The sequence below is a fragment of the Pteropus medius genome, unplaced genomic scaffold, assembly GCF_902729225.1.
Source record: "Pteropus medius unplaced genomic scaffold, Ma_sr-lr_union100, whole genome shotgun sequence".
NCBI classification, from domain to species: Eukaryota; Metazoa; Chordata; class Mammalia; order Chiroptera; family Pteropodidae; genus Pteropus; species Pteropus medius.
This window is the reverse complement of record NW_024349800.1, coordinates 47,203,960-47,223,185: the sequence shown is the minus strand read 5'-3', so window position 1 is coordinate 47,223,185 and position 19,226 is coordinate 47,203,960. Positions and strand designations below refer to the sequence as shown.

At 40.5% G+C, this 19,226-nt stretch overlaps 1 long non-coding RNA gene across 1 annotated transcript in view; it reads left to right on the top strand.

The window, feature by feature from the left end:
- The window catches only part of LOC120621807 (uncharacterized), a 48,019-nt gene that overhangs the window by 20,947 nt on the left and 7,846 nt on the right, over positions 1 to 19,226 (top strand). Inside the window, exon 4 of the long non-coding RNA XR_005658302.1 lies at positions 17,569 to 17,710. This is a non-coding gene — a long non-coding RNA (uncharacterized LOC120621807). The remainder of the gene's footprint in view (positions 1 to 17,568; positions 17,711 to 19,226) is intronic.

Sequence of the window (19,226 nt, the reverse complement as noted above, 5' to 3'; positions counted from 1 at the left end):
TTAAATAATGAGCAAAAAAATTATTTCCTTTTTTCAATGGTTGAAAAGAATGGAAGCTTAGAGACCTCCAACCTTCATATGCCATATTGAGAAGTGGAGAAGCTGGATTTTAAGTTTGGTTGGTCTGACTGCCAAATCCTTATCCATACCACATCTGGTCTCTGGGTAGAAAAGCCTCGTGGAAAGAAGTAACAGTCAGGAGAAGAGGATCCTAGTCCAGCCTTTTCCGTTGACTAGCTAGAACTCCTTCAGTCTCAATTTCCTTGCTTGTAAAAGAGGGTGCCCCACCCATCCATTCACCTTCACAAAACTAAAAGGACCACATGAAATAATAACTATGAAGACTGGAAATTCTAGAGAGTTCTGTTTGTAGACATCAAAAAGGCACGGGCCCCCTTATTCTTTTTCTTCTCAAATATATCTAGATATGTTTATTTAGCATTCACATATGGCAGTTACTGTAGGTTAAATATTTTATATAGATTAACTCATTCAATCCTCTTTAAAACCCTTTAAGTTAGATATTACTGTTTCTGTTTTAGAGATGAAAAACTGAGGCTATGTCTCACAGCCAGTAAATGATAGAGATGAGTTTGAATCCAGGTGATCTGACTCTAGAGCTTGAGCTCTTATTGTTTTAAAATGTAAGGTCTATTGTTATTCAGGTATGATGAGGCCTGTAGATTAAGACACGATTGCCACTAAAAAGATAGTCTGTTACAGTTCTCAAGAGGAGGGGGCACTCCACACCTTGTAGGGCTATGCAGGGAAGTACCAGGTTGGTCAGGGGGCAGAAGGAGTGAGGGAAAAGCATGGGCAAGAGCCTTTATTGCAGGTTTTTCTGGGAAGGAATGGCTGAGGCAGGGTAAGCAGATTATACCGATTTAGGATTGGCTGGTTTAACTATTTCAGCAGCCTCCAGAGTATGGGGACTGCCCCTACTTGCCTGGTATCAGGCCCTGGAGTGATTAGGCAGGGGATAGTGGCTCAATCTGAGAGCTCTATGAAGGAGGTGGCAGGTATGGAGCCTGGATTGGTTGCATATGAAAGGCACACTTACACAGGAGTCATTCGCTATCTCTAGGAATTAGCTAGCCCTGGGAGGGCCAGTTTCTCCAGGATCAGAAAGTCCCCTCATGCCAGAGCATTAAGAATAGAGAAAATAAGAAAATATGCCTAATATACTTAGGCACTACACTGGGCTGTTATGTACAGTGCTCTTGCCATAGCTGGGATGATAATCTTTATCATCAGAGCAACCAACACAATAACTGTGATGTAAAGTTGTTCTCATCCAAAAGTAAAGTCCATGAAGATAAGGACCATGTAGCACCCAGCACCCAGTAGCACTAAGGAAGGCTATGTGGAATGAGTGAATGAATGAATGATCCCATGCCTGCTTGAGCAGACAGCTTCATGCACTGTGAAGGACACATAGGTGTAGATGCTCGATAAATATATTCTTCATCAGGTAGGCAAGAGGACAATGAGGAGAATACTAGGGAAAAGAAACCCTTAGCAACCTTAATAGCCAGGATCCAGAAGTATGTGCTTGTAACGAGCTCTTCCTAGAGGAACCTGCATGATTTTTAGACTTTTTCTAGTGAAGATCTCATGAATGTCACAAGGACTCCTGACTTTGTCTTCAGAAAATATAGGCTGACTCCTCACCTGACTAGTAATCTGACTTCAATCCTCTCCCTTCAGGGGCCAAATGTCTGCCTTATTCAGGCTGTCAGACACCTGCAGAACACAATCATGACATTCTGGTTATTTTTCATCCTTGTATTTCTGCCCTCATCACCAAAGTCATCCCTAACATCTTTAGTGATTCACATTTATTCATACAGTTAAGAGTGTTTATTGTGCACAGTGATTTGGATTGGTCTAGTTCATAGTTTACAACTATCTCCAAGGAGGACCCATACAACAGAATCCTACTTAACATGTTTCAACCATATGTCAGAATTTGGGATTCTGGGAGTTGATAGGTGGAAGGCTGAACACAACTTTTGGGTAGACATTCTGAGCCCTAAGAGAATTCATGCTGCTGTATCATGCAAGCTACCTTGATAGATGAAGGAGTGTTCTAGTGCTACGCAGGGAGCTAGAAAGAGGACTCCTTGCCCTCAAGAAGTTTATAAAGAATAAAAAGCAATAGAAACAAAAAGATCCACAGTATTCAATACTGTCACTATGAAAGGCCAAATATATCTTAAGGAGATCCTTGACAAAGGAAATATGCAAACGGCAAAGCAACATAGCATACATTAGATTCTGAGCTACTTTGTTCTCCAGAAGTTCCCAAGGCTCACCCAAGCAGCTGGGCCTCCCATTCCATCTCTTTATGCCGGTGGGATGTCTGAACCTACCCCTCATCTCCTTTCCTGGTCCAGCCCATTGAAAAGGCATTAACTTTAGAAGCTTTTTCTTTTTTTACCCCCAGAGGAAACAACAACCAGTGACTTTGCAAAATTAGAAAAGCTGGAAAGTAGGAGAGAAAGATGAAGTTTCGACTCGGGGGAGGAGCAGAAAGGCTCACCTCCTTATCCAGAGGCTGTCATGTCCACTTCCTTTACCAGTTCCATTCTAAAAACATCTCTCCACAGTTATTCAGGGATGTCTGTTGCCATAGCTACCGCGTGACAGATGCTTTTTGAATCTGGTATGTGAAGAGCTCTTCCAATTTGGAATCCGACCTGGAACAGGTGGCTATTTTTAGCCACATGCTGCTAATACATGCTTTAGAAAAGTCAATTCTTTGCCTTGTACTTAAACATCACCTTTCTTCACACTCCCTCATTTCACTGCCCAAGTGGCTTGAGACATTGACAGAAATTTTTATTTGCTATTATCACAATGTGAAAGACACAAATAAGACCCTAAGATCCAGGCTCTAAATGCTATATTTCAGATTCAAGATACTCATCAAGAAGCCAACACAAGCTCTGGGCAGCATGTGTCAGCTTTCTAGCCTTCTCTCTGAGATGGAGGGCTGCCCTCTCCGAGGCAACTCTGTGAGTGTTGATTCCCCACCTGATTCTCAGAACATCTGCAACCACATTGCTCAGGGACTCTTGTGCTTGTCTCATCCTCCATTTCAGTAAGTTCTTCATTTCCTGTGCCTAAATCTGTGCTATTATTTGTAAAATGATACTTAGTATTCTGTGTTTATCCCATGCATGTGTGAAGGCAGCGCAGTCTAACGAATAAGAGTTATAGACTTCCCCCACCTCCAGTTTGTTTGACATTGAAGTCCTTACATGATGTGGCCTCAAGTGATCTCCCTAAAGTTCTCAAATCTCTGAACTCCCAAACCTAAAATCCCCAGGGGCTCTCCAAACATGCAGTGTACTCTCACTGGAAATTCTGCATGGTTTTCAATGCCCACGACAACCTCCACATGCCCCAAAATTCCTCCTTCTGCCATCTCTCCTTACCTCCTAGTTAAAAGCATTCAAGCATTCTCTTCTTCCTCTACGCCCTCATATTTCATGAGTAAATGTTTTACAGCTTGAAGCACTGCACACAGCATCTGGTGCTGTGTTACTTGGGCATTTCTTAACTTCCTCATAACCACTGCAAGCTTCATAAAGCCAGAGAGGGCAGTTTTTCTCCACGCTTGTATCTCTCATGACTGATTCAGTGCTTTGCCGATAGTAGAGACTCAGGAAGTATTTGTGGAATTGAATTGCTCTATAAAAATCTTCAAACTGTGTTTCACCTCCGTCACTGACCTTGAATATAACTTTCCCAGATCTCAGGTTCTAGATCTATAAAAAAGAAATTATAATATACATTTCACTTCTCTCACACCTTTATCATTAGAACCAAACTAGCTTTGCCTTGCAAATGGTACCTTCTAAGGTGATAATATATGACCCTCAGATATAATTTTAAAAAATGAGAGTGAAGAAATATTGTAGCAATACTGAAACTATTCAAATTGGATACTAGAGGTGTAAGAAACATCAGAGCAATTCAAGCAGGCTATCCAAGAAAAGAAGAGGGATAAAAAAAAAGTGGGGTTAAGCAGGAGGAGGACAAAGAAGAAAGAGGAGGAGGAGGAGATAGATACGAGAGCGTGATGTGGTCACAAACCAAACACAGCCCAGTGCGGGGCAGAGAGTGGCAGAACTGAAATAGTCACTGATAGAAATGATGGTGTGGGGGTCGTGAAAAGGTAGAGCTCATATCCACTTTCTCATTGCTGGCCAGAGCTTTATTGGGGACAGGGAGTTACAGGTCCAAGAGAAGGGCCCCAGGCCAAAGAATCAGTCAGAGGTGGAGCCCAGAAATCTAAATGTTAGTGATAGACACAGAAGATTTTGATTCAGATAGATTCTGGGCCATTCTTTGGGAAACACTAAGCCAGATAAGACAAAACTAAAAAAGCAATTGGTTAACTATTGCTGGAACGAAAATCCCAGAAGTAAGAAGTGACAATGAAAGTAAAACATTGTATGAAGCCTGAGAAGCAAGGAAGAGATGAGGCAAATTTAAGAGGGGGAAAAAAAAGATTTGAAAGAGAAGAAAACATTAACACAGCATTGATAAAGCAAGGCTGAAAGCAGATACACATGGAGCAAATGGCATAAATATGCAGAAAGCTAAAGAGAAAAATTGGATACAGATTGATTTTTATTTTTCTAGGCTGAAGGTGAATAGAGAAATTCATCATTTATCAAGAACTGGGTTTACTCCTGGAATTAAGGATAGCAATCACGTAGAAAAAAGTTTTTATGGAGAGTATATGGAACTTTGGACCAGTAGATACTGCTGATCCTGACACCTGCTGAAATGATAACCAAGAAGAAAAATAGAGGCAACGTGAGGTAGAATAGTCATCAAGATTCAAAAGAGTAAGTGCTGCAATAATGGCCAAGTAATGAACAAGTCAGATGGGCAAGAGCCCTAAGGGTCATCAGCATGGGCTCAGGGCAAACGATCTCAGGACCATGGATAGCTCTGTGCCTGCTCTGTGTCTGGGACAAGGGTGGCCTAATTAACCCAATGCCACCTTGACTGGTAGCACTGCCTGGGTCCCATTATGGATTTTGAAAGGATCTGCTTACCCAATTAAGGTATAAGTCTTTAGATCTGGGGAATAGTTGTTATCTGTCTGATGGCCTTTGATAAGTATATTCAGAGGTAGTATAACATGGTAGAAAGAAATAATACTGAATTTGGAGTCAGGCGACCTAGGTTTTGATCCCAGTATTGCCACTTGCTAGGTGTATGACTTTAATGAAGTCAAACTTGGTGAAACTCAGTTTTCTCTCCTGTAAAATGGGGTTCATAAGGTTTTCCTTACTTCCTGTAAAGACCTACTGGCAAAATCAAATGAAATTATGCATAGGAAAGCATTTTTAAACTGTAAAACCCTATTTAAATATGTGCAGTGGTTAAAATTCACTTCTGACAAAATGAAAACAAAAGTGGGGGAGGTTTCCAAAGAAACTCTGCAGAGTAAGGAGACAGGGGTGATAGGCCAAAGGCGTGTCAGAGCCCGGCATCATCAAACGTAGAAGTAGAGCCCTGAAGGGAATGTGGATTTTCAAAAGATAGAGGTGCTGGTTGGAAAGATGACTAAACATGAAAGAGAATGTGAAAGAGTAAAAAGGAAAGGGAAAGTAGAAGAACAAGCCTATAAATATTCACGAGTGCTCCCTCCAAAAAAAGCAAAAAAGAAAAGTTTGGTTATTTTATGTCAACGTATAGATAGTCCCTGATACAAGTTAAAATATGAAATAGGTAAAATAAATTTCTTGGAAATTCAAACCTATTCCAATAATATCAAAACTCTTCCTGCAATATGGTAACAAAAAAAAAAAAAAACCTCTTTGGCAAATTGAATCTCCTTTTTATTATTTTTTAAAGCCTTAGTTTTAATCTTTTTATAAAGTAATATATGATCATTATAGAAAAATCAGAAAACAATGAACAAGCCAAAAAGATAGTATTAAAAAATATTCTCAATCTTATGAACCCGAAGACAATTTTCAACTCTTCTAATTTTTCAGTGCATATAGAAGAAACTGGGTTCACACACCATTTTAAAAAAATCAATGTGGGCTCATAGTCATGCATTCTGAAATATATCTTTTTAAATTACCTACATGTCAGGAATATCTTGTCATTTAGGTAAAAACGAATAAATTTGGGCAACATAATTTTAATGGTTATATATTATATATTGTATAAACATTTAACCATTCCTTTATTGTTGGATAGTTAGGTAATTTCCAACATTTCTTTATTGCATACTGTGCTATAGGGAGCTTGTATATTTGTGGTTAAATCTGTGTGATCCAGTGACAAACCATTTAACTTCAGCCTGCAGATTCTCTGCATATTGACTATGTCTTTGGGACAATTAATCCCTTTAAGACTCAGTTTCTTCATTTATGGAATCAGTTTAACAGTAGTATCAACACCAAACCGATTGTTAGAATTCAGTAAAATAATATCTTTAAAACACTTTATGCAATACTTGGCACATAATAGGTAGTTAGTAATAATGTTCATAATTTTAAAAATCTTGATAGCTAATTACTCATCCTGAATTTTTTCTACAATATAGATTTTCAGAATTAGAATTTTTACATCAAAGGAAGGACATGTATTTTAGGACAATGTGTATTTTAAATGTAGAGAGAAGAATTCAGTTGTCATGAGGAAGAGGAAAAGAACCAACTGTTAAAAAAAAAGTAATGCATAGGTACAAAGATGTAAGACTTATTGCTATTAAACTAAGAGTGAGCATATTTTAGAAGCAATAATCCTACCTCTAGGAAAATATCTTATAGAAATAATTGCATGAATATATATATATATATATATGCACATTCATTGCAGTATTATTTGTGACAGCAAACAAAAAAAAAGAGAAAAGAACCTAATTATCTCATTGATAGAATGATTAGATATATTATGGTATATCCATACAGTTGAATATTATGCTGTCACTAAAAAGAATCATTAAAGCTACATATGTTAACTTTGCATTGAGTTCCTAATATGATGTTATGGGGGAAAGTGGAGTGGCAGAGAGAGAAAGCATACCATGATCGTACATCAATATAACAATTTTTAAGGATACAGGATTCAAGGCTCATTAGTTACATGTGCTAGCAATGGAACAAAGATAGATAATACATATGAAAATTATTTGAAAACTGTAAAGTGCTACACAAACTTTTTATCTGAATTTGACATCAACTTACTAAAAGAAAGTGAGAGAGAAATAGGTGAATGAAAAGGTCAGGATATGCATGAAATAAATGTTATTACAAAACGAAATTCTCTCTTCTGATCATAGAAGTTCAGATGCTAAAGCAGCAAAAATGCTGAGAAATTGTTTTAGCTATCACTTTGCCTTTTAATACAGTATATTTATCATTATATGTAAATGGAAAATCAGAAGTGCACAGAGCTAATCGATCGACCCAAAGTCACGTGGCTCATAAAAGTGAGGTGATGACCAAGGTTCTCTCTCCTGATCAAAATGAAATTCTCAAAATCTTGGAAACCTGGGAAGATCAAATAGAGAATATGCAAATTCCTGTTGGAACAGGAAAAAATTAGAACTATAAAAGGGATACTTAAGGAGAGAGAAGACTTGCTCCTTTTTCAAGATGTCGTGAAAAAGTAGAACATGTTAAAAATACACAAAAAAAAATGCTCAAAAGGAGGCACCAAGCCAAAGACTTTAACAGAATAGCTTTCCTCTTGCTCAGGAGTGATAATGCAGAGCATTTTTCCCCCATAAAGGTGAAGAAGGAGAGCAGAAATAGGATAGATCAAAAAACAAATGAAGAAAATCTCCACAAACAGAGTCATGGAGATAAGTGAAGATCGAGAAGTTTAAGAAAAAAGACAACACCTAGAGGTAACTTAGAGAACAAAGAAAGAGATGGAGTGTGACACACAGGGAAGGAGACAACCAGAATGTAGTCTGTCTCCCAAGGGCCACTCATGGGACAGCCCTGCAAATGATCACAACAAATATTATTGCTCGAGAAAGCAGCACCATCAGGCTGATGACAGGGGCCATGCTCCTGAGTATGTAACCGCACTGCTGAGGACCAATTTCCTACAAATATAGCAAAGTATGGAAAATGGTAAAATGACTGATGGGTGCAGCAAAGTGGTGTTAATTTAAAATGATATAGGAATGTTGGGAAGGAAATCAGTGGTCCAAGGAAGGAGTTTGGAAAACTCAAGATGGACACAGAATCTCTGCAGCCTTCTCATCCTGTGAGTTTTCACTTCTCTGCTCCAGTTCATCTGGCTTCTCTCTTCTTCTTTCCCTGGGAAGGTCAGTAGCAACACTGTGACTATTTTCAGAACGTGGATTTTTCTCTTTGTGCAGAAACAATTGACATTTTTCAAATAGAACCTATAAAAAAGACCAGGAATACCAGGGGGAAAAAAAATTCAATCTCTATTTCCCAAATACTCAAAATGGAATAATTATCAAAATAGGTCACTAAAGCTAAGACTGGTGTGGCTGTCATAGCATAACTAGTATTCAATACCCTAGTATTATCTACAGCTCGACCCAACTCCATCTTGTCAAATTTTTCTGAAGTACATTCAGGAGTTGGTCCGTCTCACTGTTGCTCTGCTGATCCATTGTTCTACACTTGTTTCTTGGGCCTAATCTCACAAAGTGTCACATTGGCCATCTTTCAAGGAACATCTTGTCCTCAAATTAACTCTTGCATGAGAGACAAACTTATTTTAAAACTCAATGGCTCCTGGTTGAACAGCGTGTTCTCTTTTTCAGTTCCAGAATCACCTAAGTTCTTCACTGCTCAAATAGCCAGCTCCTCACCCATCACCAAGTGCTTCAAGGGACCTCATCCTCGGGGGATAGTTATTAAATCTAAAAAAATTTAATATCCCTGCTCTTATACAACCTAAGGTTGCAAGCGACTGCAAAATAAAAGTTCAGAAGATTGGTTGTACGATGTGACTGTACTTAACACTACTGAATTGTAAACTTAAAAATAATTAAAGGGTAAATTTTACATTTGTATTGTACTGCAATTTTTGAATATATATGCTGCCGAAGCGAGCACTGAACTGCAAGTTTTTAAAAAGCTCCTTAAGCTACAAGAAACTTTAAAAAGTAGGACAAAGAAGTACTATCCTGGGACTGTCTCATTAATAATTGTGTTGGTAGAGCACCTTTTAGTGGAGAAGACACTTTTACAAACCTTTCTTTTTATCCTACAACCATGTTGATTGATGAGTACAGAAGATTTTTATTATCCCCATTTTATGCATATGCAAAACGAGACTAGAATGAATGTCTATCCAAGGAGACAAAAACTGGAATTAAACATAAGTCCCGTGATTCCAGAGTCAAGTGTTCTTCTCACGATACTGCACTGCGAGTTGGTGGGAAAGAGGTAAAAGTGGGATGAGGAGCTTAGGAACTGACCTTTATGGGCACCAATGCCATGCCAGGCAGGAAGCTCGGTGGTATCCAGGCATCGTTACCTCTTTAAGTCTTAACCAAAGGTCTATGAGGTCATTTCAACTAGTATCCTGATTTTACAGTTGAGGGAACTAAGCTCAGAGAGGTTAAATAAATTTCCACCAAGGTCGCCCAGCTAGTAAGAGAAGAGCTGGATTGAATACAATATTTAAGAGCAAAACTGCAGGGAGAGAAGACAGGGAGAAGGTGATTTGGCAGCACCTGACTCTGTGCCTCTAATTGTCCTCTGGTCATGAAAGAATTTGAAGACAGTTGGCTAAGCTAACATAGGAGGAGGAGGTGAAGGGGCAGTTGCAGGTACAAAGAACAAACCTTTTTTTCCGAAGACAAACGGAAACGGGAACAAAGGGTTACCATCTTGGAGATGTAGACAGGAAAGCAAAATTGCAAATATCTATAATTATGATGTCAAGAGAACTAGCCAGAGGAAGAAAGGCTGCTTTAGAAGAGACAGAAAAAGGTGAAAGGGTTTTTTTTTTTTTTTTTTTGCATGTGCTGCATTTATAGGAAAGTGATAGGCATTGTTTGTGGGAAAACATGTGAGCTGGATGGAAAAAATTATAAACACGTTTAACATTTTGCTAATTTTTAAACAATTTTAAATGCTAAGGGATCCAATGAGATAACGCATGAGAAATGCTTAAATTATAAAGTGTTATACAAAAATAAAGTGGTACTTATTTTTTATATGAGTGTATTTATAATAAAAGTGGAAAGAAAAGCCAGGCCAAAGGGCTGAGCTGATGCTCCGCGGGGCTCTGCCGCACGATTCACTGCGCATGTCTTGTCCAGGGAGGCTCCTCTTTATCTCGCAGAATTACAGCTCCGCTCCACCTCTGGCGCTGAGTGCCGATGTGGTGCAGCTGTTCAACAGCTGGCTCGTGTTCACCCCAGGTGGTGGTATTTGCGGAATCAGTTGAGCAACTGCTCAGCTATGTGTTGTTTGGGCTTTGCAAAATTCCGTCAAGATCCGGGGAGACTAAGTCATCTCTCAGGACTCCCGGAATCGGGTGGAAGAAGCCACCATCCTGTGTTGGAGAAGTGGGGTCTGGGAGTGCCCGGGGAAGGCAACAGGATGTGTGGGTCTTGGGGTGGAGGAGGAAATCTTACATTTGCAGGGAAGCGCTTCTCCCTTTCCTAAGGGTTTCTAAGACATACGGTTTGCTGCACCGCCACGGCCCTCTCACAGGCCTTCCTGTTTTTCAGGCGTCACAGGTCGTATTCTTTCTTTTCCCTTTTATCATCGAACTCTTTTTTCCCTCTTTTACTTTCCTCCTTTCACTTTTCTCCTTTGCGTTTTCATGATCACTTTTTCTTCCTCTGCTCCTCTCCTCTTTCTCTTTTCTTTTGGCCAGTTGACATGTTCAGAATAGATAAAGTAGGACTGAGAGATAGGCTAAGATGCGGAATTTTTCAAAAGATGAACTACTCTTGAACCAGATGCCAAACAAAGACAGCTGCTCCTGGCACCTTGAGGGTCAGGCTGTGTGACCAGAGTCCCGGGTTGCGGAAGGGATATTTGCAGAAGCCATTCAGTGATCACCCCTTTACAATAAAAACCATCAGTCTCCCTCCAAGAGAGCCTTCTGGGAGCCCCAGTCTGGGAGTGACAGGCAGCAGTGGATGCGTTTTCTGCTCAATCTAACTTAATGTGTTCAAACTGCCTCTTCCTGGCTCTGGGATCTGCTCTGCTCTTGGGAAGACTTATCCTCTGGATTTAAAGGAGTGATTCCCAATATTTTTGCTTCCAAGCGCCTCTCCCTAAACACTTGCTTCTGAAAGATTTGGTTTCCAAGCAATCGAATGATTTTATTTAATGAGCCATTAAGATGACTTTGTTTCTCCATGTTCTAATTAATAATAGATGAATGCGTTTGCCAGTCAGGCTTCTGATAAGCACAAGCCACTCAATGTCCCCACTTGAACAGGTATAATTGTAACCTGGTGCAATGCCAGTTGACATTTCAGTTGACCTTTAAGGTCTGATGATAAATATGTTTCTTTCTTTGGCTTCGTGAAACATTTGAACACCCTCGGAGACCCCAGACACCCTTCCTGGAGAAGATTGCTTTGAGGTGCAGAAGATGGTGATTAAAGTGACTGATGAGGGGAACACCCAGGACCAAGGAATCTGGCATTTAAAGAGGCAATTAAGAAGGAATGGATTGCCTTAGGAAAGGAGAGGGAGCAGTCATGCCTATAAGAGAGAAGGAAGAAGTTCTGGATAGGGAAGATCCAAGTTTGGGGGAGTTTGAAGCTTGTGACATTTGGTGGGCTCTTCTCTAAGGTAAAGGTTACAAAATTACAAATGCAAAATTGGGTATTGGACCTTGAGGGTTCCTGCAGCTTTAAGTCCACTAGCTTTCCAGCAGATCTGCTTTGGCTAATGGAAATCTTCCTTCTGGGCCTCAGAACTCTTCCCAGGCAACGCTAGGCAATTGAAAGGTAGCTCCCTGTTCCACCCAGCAGGTCTTTGCCCCAGAATAGCAGCAGTGACAATCTGTCTTGACACTTTGACCCCAAACTTGACTCCCTGACCCTTGGCTCAGTGTGTATAAAACCCCTGTAGCATTTCAACAAATGTTCTGAGAGCATCTCTCTACTTTATTCCAGGAATTGGGGTTATAAAACCAAATGAGCCAGACTCAGCTCGTGAGAACAGAGCATAGTAATGACAAACATAGAAACTAATGTTTGACATGGAGGATGGTAAGGGGTATTTGGAGTCTGTACAAGTAGTTCTGGAAGCACTCCAGAATGGGTGATTAACTGCTTGGGATAGAAGGAAGGTAAACACCTGAGGAGTCTAGAAAAATAAAGACCACCAAGCAAACCTTTGTGTACTCAACACTTGTGCTGACAATAATGCATACATATAATTTCCTCATATTTCAACAAAAAATGTGATTATACTGAGAGGCTGAGTGAGAGAGAGTCCTTATCTTGACTACTTATTAGATGTGTGGCAATAGGGTAAAATTTGCAAATTTTTCGTAAAGCCTTATATGAAAATAAGGATAATATAAATATTCATATCGTTGTTTTGAGAATTAAAGAAGACAATGCATAAAAGCACAATTATCTGATACCTAGTAAATGTTAACTATTATAATAAGCACACTGTTCTCAATCACTTATATATAACTTATCTTGAATAACTTCATGAAAGTACATAGAGTGCTACGTTTTTCATGGTTGCATAGTGTTTTACATGGCTGGGCCAGTTTACATAACCAGTTCCTTATTGATGGCGTTTGGATTGTTTCTAAATATTCACTGCTGTGACAAAGCTCTAACAAACAACCTTGCACACACATCTTTGCACAATTGTGCAAATATTTCCATAGTCTTAATTTCATGAACTGAAACTGCTGAGTCTGTGGATTTGCCTGGTTGAGTTTTTCACAGATATTGCCAATAGCCCTCCAAATGGGGCGTGACATTTTAAATTCCCACCAATGAGAGGCGAGACTGTTTTCCCATCTATTTACTAACACTGTGTACTACCAATCTTTTAAATCTTTTCCGTGAAGGCTTTATTGGAACAGAAAGAAACTAGAATAAATCCAAAGAGGGAGGCAGGAAGGCATAAGAAAACACATCAAAGGGTCCACGAAGTCCAAGGAAGGAGGGGGAGATTGAGGGCAGTGGACTAACTGGCCGACATGCAGGCAAACGTGTCTCTTCTCTGCAGATTGAGGATGCTCCAGGGTTCTGCCCTTCTGCCTAGGGTACTGGCTTGTCAAAAAAATTCTGGAAGCATTCATTGCCCAGGACCTCATGATCTGAGCCCATGGCACTAGGTAGGCCATGTCATCTGTTCCTTTTAAGGAGGCCCAACGCAAAAAGGCTTCACCAAACTTCCAGCATGTCAACCTGTGGCCATAGCAGATGCATCAGTAATTTGAAAACCATATTTTGTGAACACAAGCCTATTGCATAGCTTTCCTTTAAGGGGTTTCCTGAAATATAGAGAAGTTCAGAATCTAAGTTCAGAAACTTTTCCAGAACAGCTCCCATGTCATCTCTTACCTTCAGAGCAGTCTGAGGCAGGAAGAGAGCTGTGGACAGAATGACTTTAGATTCATATAGATTGCGAAATCTCCAACTCTGCCACTTACCAGCTGGGTGACTTTGAACTCAGTTACCTCATCTGGAAAATGCGGATAATATTCTTTCCTACAGGGAGAATCTTTTTATGAAGATTACATAATAAAATCTATGTCGTAAGCTGGGTTCATTAATGAATATAAATTTCTTTTTCCCCTAATCCAGAGTAGAGCAGTTCTGGTGCTGATACCCGTAAACACAGATGGATGGATTTTACATGGGGCAGTTTAGTATGTTTGAGTGAGACTTTTTATAAAATTTTAAAAACCCTTATTGCCCCAGTGTCTAATCTCTCTTCTAAAGCACTGCTTGTATTAAAAGATTATTTATGACAACTCTATGAACATGATTTTTAAAAAATTGAATCAAGAGCTTTAAATGAGCCAATTGTATGGTATGTGAAAAATATCTCAACAAAATTGTTATTTAAGAAAAAGAAAAATTATTTGTGGAAGTCAGTTTTCTGCTGCTAAATTATTTGGCTACAAAGTACCAATGAGAACAAAATGTAATTACATATTGAAATATCAATCTTTGTGCTTTTTTTCTACAATTTCTGAGGCTCAATTCTCCTCAAGACATCTATGTCATTTGGAGGATAATTAGGATTGTTCAAACAGTAATGCAAAGGGGGGAAAGCCAGTGTTTATTTTTTCACTTCTAAATTTAAAACTTTTGAAAACCAATTTTAAAAATTTTATGCAAGGAGGGTTTTTGTTGAAAAAAAAAAATGCTCATGACATCAAAGGGGCAGCCATGAAAAAACATGACAGAGAATTTATGCTCAGTATCAACTAGGAAGAGCATGAGAACACCCGACCACCCCACTTTAGCCCTTGTCCCCAGAGAGACCAGAGAAGTTCCCCTGTGTTGGGAAGTGGGTAGGAGCAGGATGGAGCAGGGTCCTGGAAAGATCCGTGGACTGGAGTGGTGTGAGATGGGGGTGTGAAGAGGTGGTCCTGGGAGAAAGGTGAAGTCAGCAGAGACCCAGTGAGCCTTCTATTGACGGGAGGCTACACACTCGTGAAGACCACAGCTGTAGGCTGCCATCACCAGAGAAGTGCACACAGCCTGTTGAGTATGCTGAAAGAAAATATGGATGCGAGTCACTGTCCCACGAAGGCCTTTCTTCCCTCCATGAATGCTTGTCACTGGCGGATGTGATAAGTGATGTTTGTCTATTCCCTAAGATTTTGCTGAGGCCAATCTCGGCTGCCCCAATTGCATGATGTCATCGCTGCCTTTTTCAGCAGGCCTAGGCACAGAATGGGGATCCTGCAAACACTGAGTATATCTTGCAAACAGAGCCCTGCCCTGGCTTCCAGCAACAACTCAAGATCCACAGCCATGCATGGGTCTCCACTGAGCACTTTTCCTAGGTGCTTTGTGTAGGGGTACTTAGCTACGGTTGGGTTCTTTTAATTTTAATTTTTTTTTTTTTAAAGCTCAACTCCTACTGTGTCCAGTTCTTGCATCAGCCACTGCTCTGCTCCTTGGCACCAAATGTGAAGTATGAAGAACCCATTCAGCTCACTTTCTGAATCATTTGACATTTTCCAGACTCTCTAGGCTAAGGGTAGCCAAGAGGAGGAAAAGATATGGGACTGTGACCCATATATGATTTGTCACCTATGACTTTACTTTGTCAGGAAAGTTTCCAGCTCCTAGAGTGGGAGAGTTGAAAGGGAGGGCAGGGAAGGACAAGATTCTTGTCTAAAAGGAAGAAAGCAGAGTGCCTGGGGGCAGGGAGGCTGAAGTCACTCTGCCTCTCTAAGAAGCTTGGGTTCTGAGGAGGGCCCCTTTTCCAAGAGCCTTCACAAGAGAGTGTTGAGATTAAGATCAGGGGAAGATAAACAACTCTGCAAGGATCCAGACTGAGCTGAGTTTGGTGCTGGCATTGATGTTCAAGTCCAAGTCAAACCCTGGCTTACCAAGCCCAGCCAAGCCTTGAATTTTAAAATTATGGTGAGGCTTTGTTGATTATTTCCAGAAGAAGAGAAAAATGAAGAGAGGCAAGATTGCTTTAAATGTTCTTTCTTTATCCCAGAAAATTTCCCCTGATGTTGGAAAGGGGCAAAGTTAAAAGCAAAATCCTGAATATACAACAACTCAGCTGAGAAAGGATGGGGACCAAGCACCTTAATGACAATTCATGTGGAGAGGGTCCAGAGCTATTACCTGAGTGCCCAGTAATTGTAGTGTGGCTTTAGAAGAGCAGATGCATTCCAGGCTGGGGCTTTCTTTAAAGGACAGGGCCTGGAATATAGATAGATATTGTCCCTTTATGCCCCGCACTATTTGGACCATTGTCTGAAGTGCTGGGCTGAGTTTTGACAAAGAGGTCTTTCAGCTGGCAGACACCCTCAACGCATTGCCACGGCCAGCTCTTCCCATTGCTCCGCCTTGGGCCTGGTGTCTCCAAATCCAGAGCTAATCTGGAGTGGGTCAGAGTGGTGGACACCTACCATCTATGCTTCCCCAGGATCTGCCCTCATTTTCCCCTGAGACCCCACACCTTATATGGTTAGATGTCTACCTCTGAGCTCCAGAAATACGCACATGACCCAATTCTAGGGCTTTTTATTAGAATTCTTAGGAAACATAAGCTCTTTGTTAGCAGGAAGTGAACCAAAGCTGCTAGAAGCTACCACATGGAAACATCTGCCTAAGAAGAATATCATATTAGAGCTGAGAGACGGTACCTTGGGTCCAACGGTTCCCAAAGCAGGAGCTATTCTTGGCACCATTAGGGTCATATAACCTAGTCGTTATATGACCCAGGAAGTTTCCTACATGCTTAAGTTGGGGTGAGTTGGTCATCTGCCCTTCTAGTGAGGGGAATCCTGATAATACTGACAAGGGAGAGGTCAACAGCTTTGGCCTCACATTCTGTTGAAGCTTAGAATTAAATAACAAATTTAAAATTTTTTTGGATCTATTTTTATTTTATGTTTATAGTAATATTTTTATATTGACCTCAACTGTCAAAAACATTCCAAATAAAAACGCATGGATGGGGGAGGTGGCGCAGATCCTCTGAGCAGCTGAAATAGGAATTATAATGTTCAGGTTTTCATAAGTGAGACCCTTGGATCCACAGTTGCATTTATCCCAGTTCACTTTTCCTTTACTAAGCATTTTATTTATTTTTGTTGGCGTATAATTGACATACAATATCCGATTAGTTTCAGGTATATATCATAGTAATTCAATATTTATATACATTATGAAATAATCCCCCAAATAACTCAGACTGCTTCTCCAGCTTCTACCCTGAGCCTCCTACCAGTCAGTCTTATCCCTAGGGCATGAGCCTTAGGAGTTTGCGGTGACCCCTCCGTCCCTCCACAAGATGCCAGTCAGCATCTCTACCTTGTCCTTGATTCTGGCTCTGTGGCCTAGACCCCCAGATTGCAATGGATTCTTCGGTCTGGAGCTCAGTCTGACTGGTTGTATATGCCAGAGTTGGCCTTGAACTGGCCAGGGCTTGAACTTATTGTGAACTTGGAGCACTATCTGGCTACCCCTGAAGTGCCTCCCTACAGCCAGTTTCCTTTTTCACGTTGGGAACAAGGGTCTTGAGCCAGGCTGACTGAGATCTACCCCTAAAGATTCTTCTTGACTCCAGTGTGATTCAAATACACACCCAAATGGGAACCTCAAATGTGACCAACCAGGATTGCAAAGAGTCTGGAAATCAGATCCTTAAAGTCAGATTCAATAGAGTAGGTTGGCATTTGGCCTGGGGGAAAAAAGTGTCTTTCTGCAAATATTTATAGGACTGTCATATGAGACTAGAGCCAATGGGTGGATGTCCCAGGGAGAGAATCTGGGGTCAACAGAAGAAGGAATTACTTTGAATTGTTTTTATGCACTTGAGAATTGCCCTCGAATTTACCAGGAACATCTTTAACACCCTTATTGCCTCTCAAATGCCTCTCCCTGTTCAGGTCAGCAAAAACTTGTAGATGAATTCATGGGAATGACACCTTGGAAGAGCCTGGGGAGACTGGAATGAACTTGGGATGACCTTCAAGGAGGACACCCACTGCCCAGAGCTGGAGCAAAGTGCTGGTCCTCAGGAGTCTGAGAGTAAGAATCATTGTCCATAAGCCAAGCTCAATCCTGGGGAACTAAACTATTTCCTCAAGTGGGGCACAAAAGGGAGCACACCCCCTGTTCTAAATCGGGAGGCAGCCATCTTCAGAAGACTGGTGGGAAATGGGGCCCCAAGTTTAATAATGGTAAATCTATCAAAACCGAACGGACATAGCTCACATCCTGTGGGTAATAAACATCCACAGGTGAAATTTTATGAGGTTTTAAAGGGAACTTTATGAGTTTTGAGGGAGCCTTAGTATAAACTGAAACCAGCTATGGAAAAACAATATAATGTGAACTGTGGAAAACAATATCTGAAAATTCTGTCACTGTTACCAAACCGAAGAAACTGTTCAGGGGAAAAAGAAAGATATGCTAGACTTTATGTCTCTCCCATGACTTCTGGTGAGGTGTACTGTTCTACCAGCAACATTTTTAGCTCCTTGAGAGCAAAAACTATTAAAGGTCTCCTGTTTCCTACACAACATCTTGTACAGTGTAGGTACACATGTGTGCATATGCAAACACACAAAATATGTCTAAGAGATGGGGAATATTTGTGAGTGCTTCCACAGGAAGTCCCCACTGTTCTGCAGCTTTTCGTATCATAGGTAGGAAACTTGAACTCTGAGTGTTAAGAAGCTTTTCCAAGGCCACATAGTTAATAATAGCTAAATCCTGATTTGAACCCACATCTGTCTGTCTCTAGAGTCCGTGTTCTTTCAACCACATATGTGGTTGCCAGATTTTGGATTTCATCAACCAATACAATTTTAAAAACACTTAAGAAAACCCTGATTGGGTTGCCAACATTTTATTGAGAGGATATTATTAAAAACTGAAAAAGTTGTATTAACAACAGCCTAAAAAGACATGACATGATCTCAGAATAAAGAGACCAAATTGAGCTTTATGAAATACTCCATTCCTTAATGCACATGTGTATATGTGTGTACCTGTAAAAATATTGTCACTCACAGGCACCAGACTAGCTCTTGGAACTGCCACTCTCTGCCACACTTTACCTCCCTAACCCCTTGTAGCACCTAGCACAATGTCCTACACAAAGTAGGTGCTTAAGACTTGCAATTGAATAACTAACATTATTTGCTCTTTTCTGTTTGATCTTCTAAAAAGACCTCAGTGATACAGGTTCTTAGTGGTGTCAGTTAGATGACTTGCCTCATCTCGTTTAACCTTGTATTTATAACTTAGTAAAATCTGAACTTTGCCACCACCTCCTCCTGCCCTTTCCTCTAGAACAGCAAGATTTTTTCCTCTTGGTAGACTATCAATACAGCTTCATATCTTTTCACTTAAGAAATTTCACCACTGCCCTCTGGCCTGGAATCCCACCCTCAGAGTTTCTTTAAGAAATGGAGTCCAGGAGGGCTACACAACCCTAAGAAGTTGATGGGCACCTGGGCCTGGGGCTACTGTAATTCGAGAGTCCCATTCTCTTGTGCTAGCTCTTCCACTGGGTCACCTTAGAAAATTCTCTCTTCTC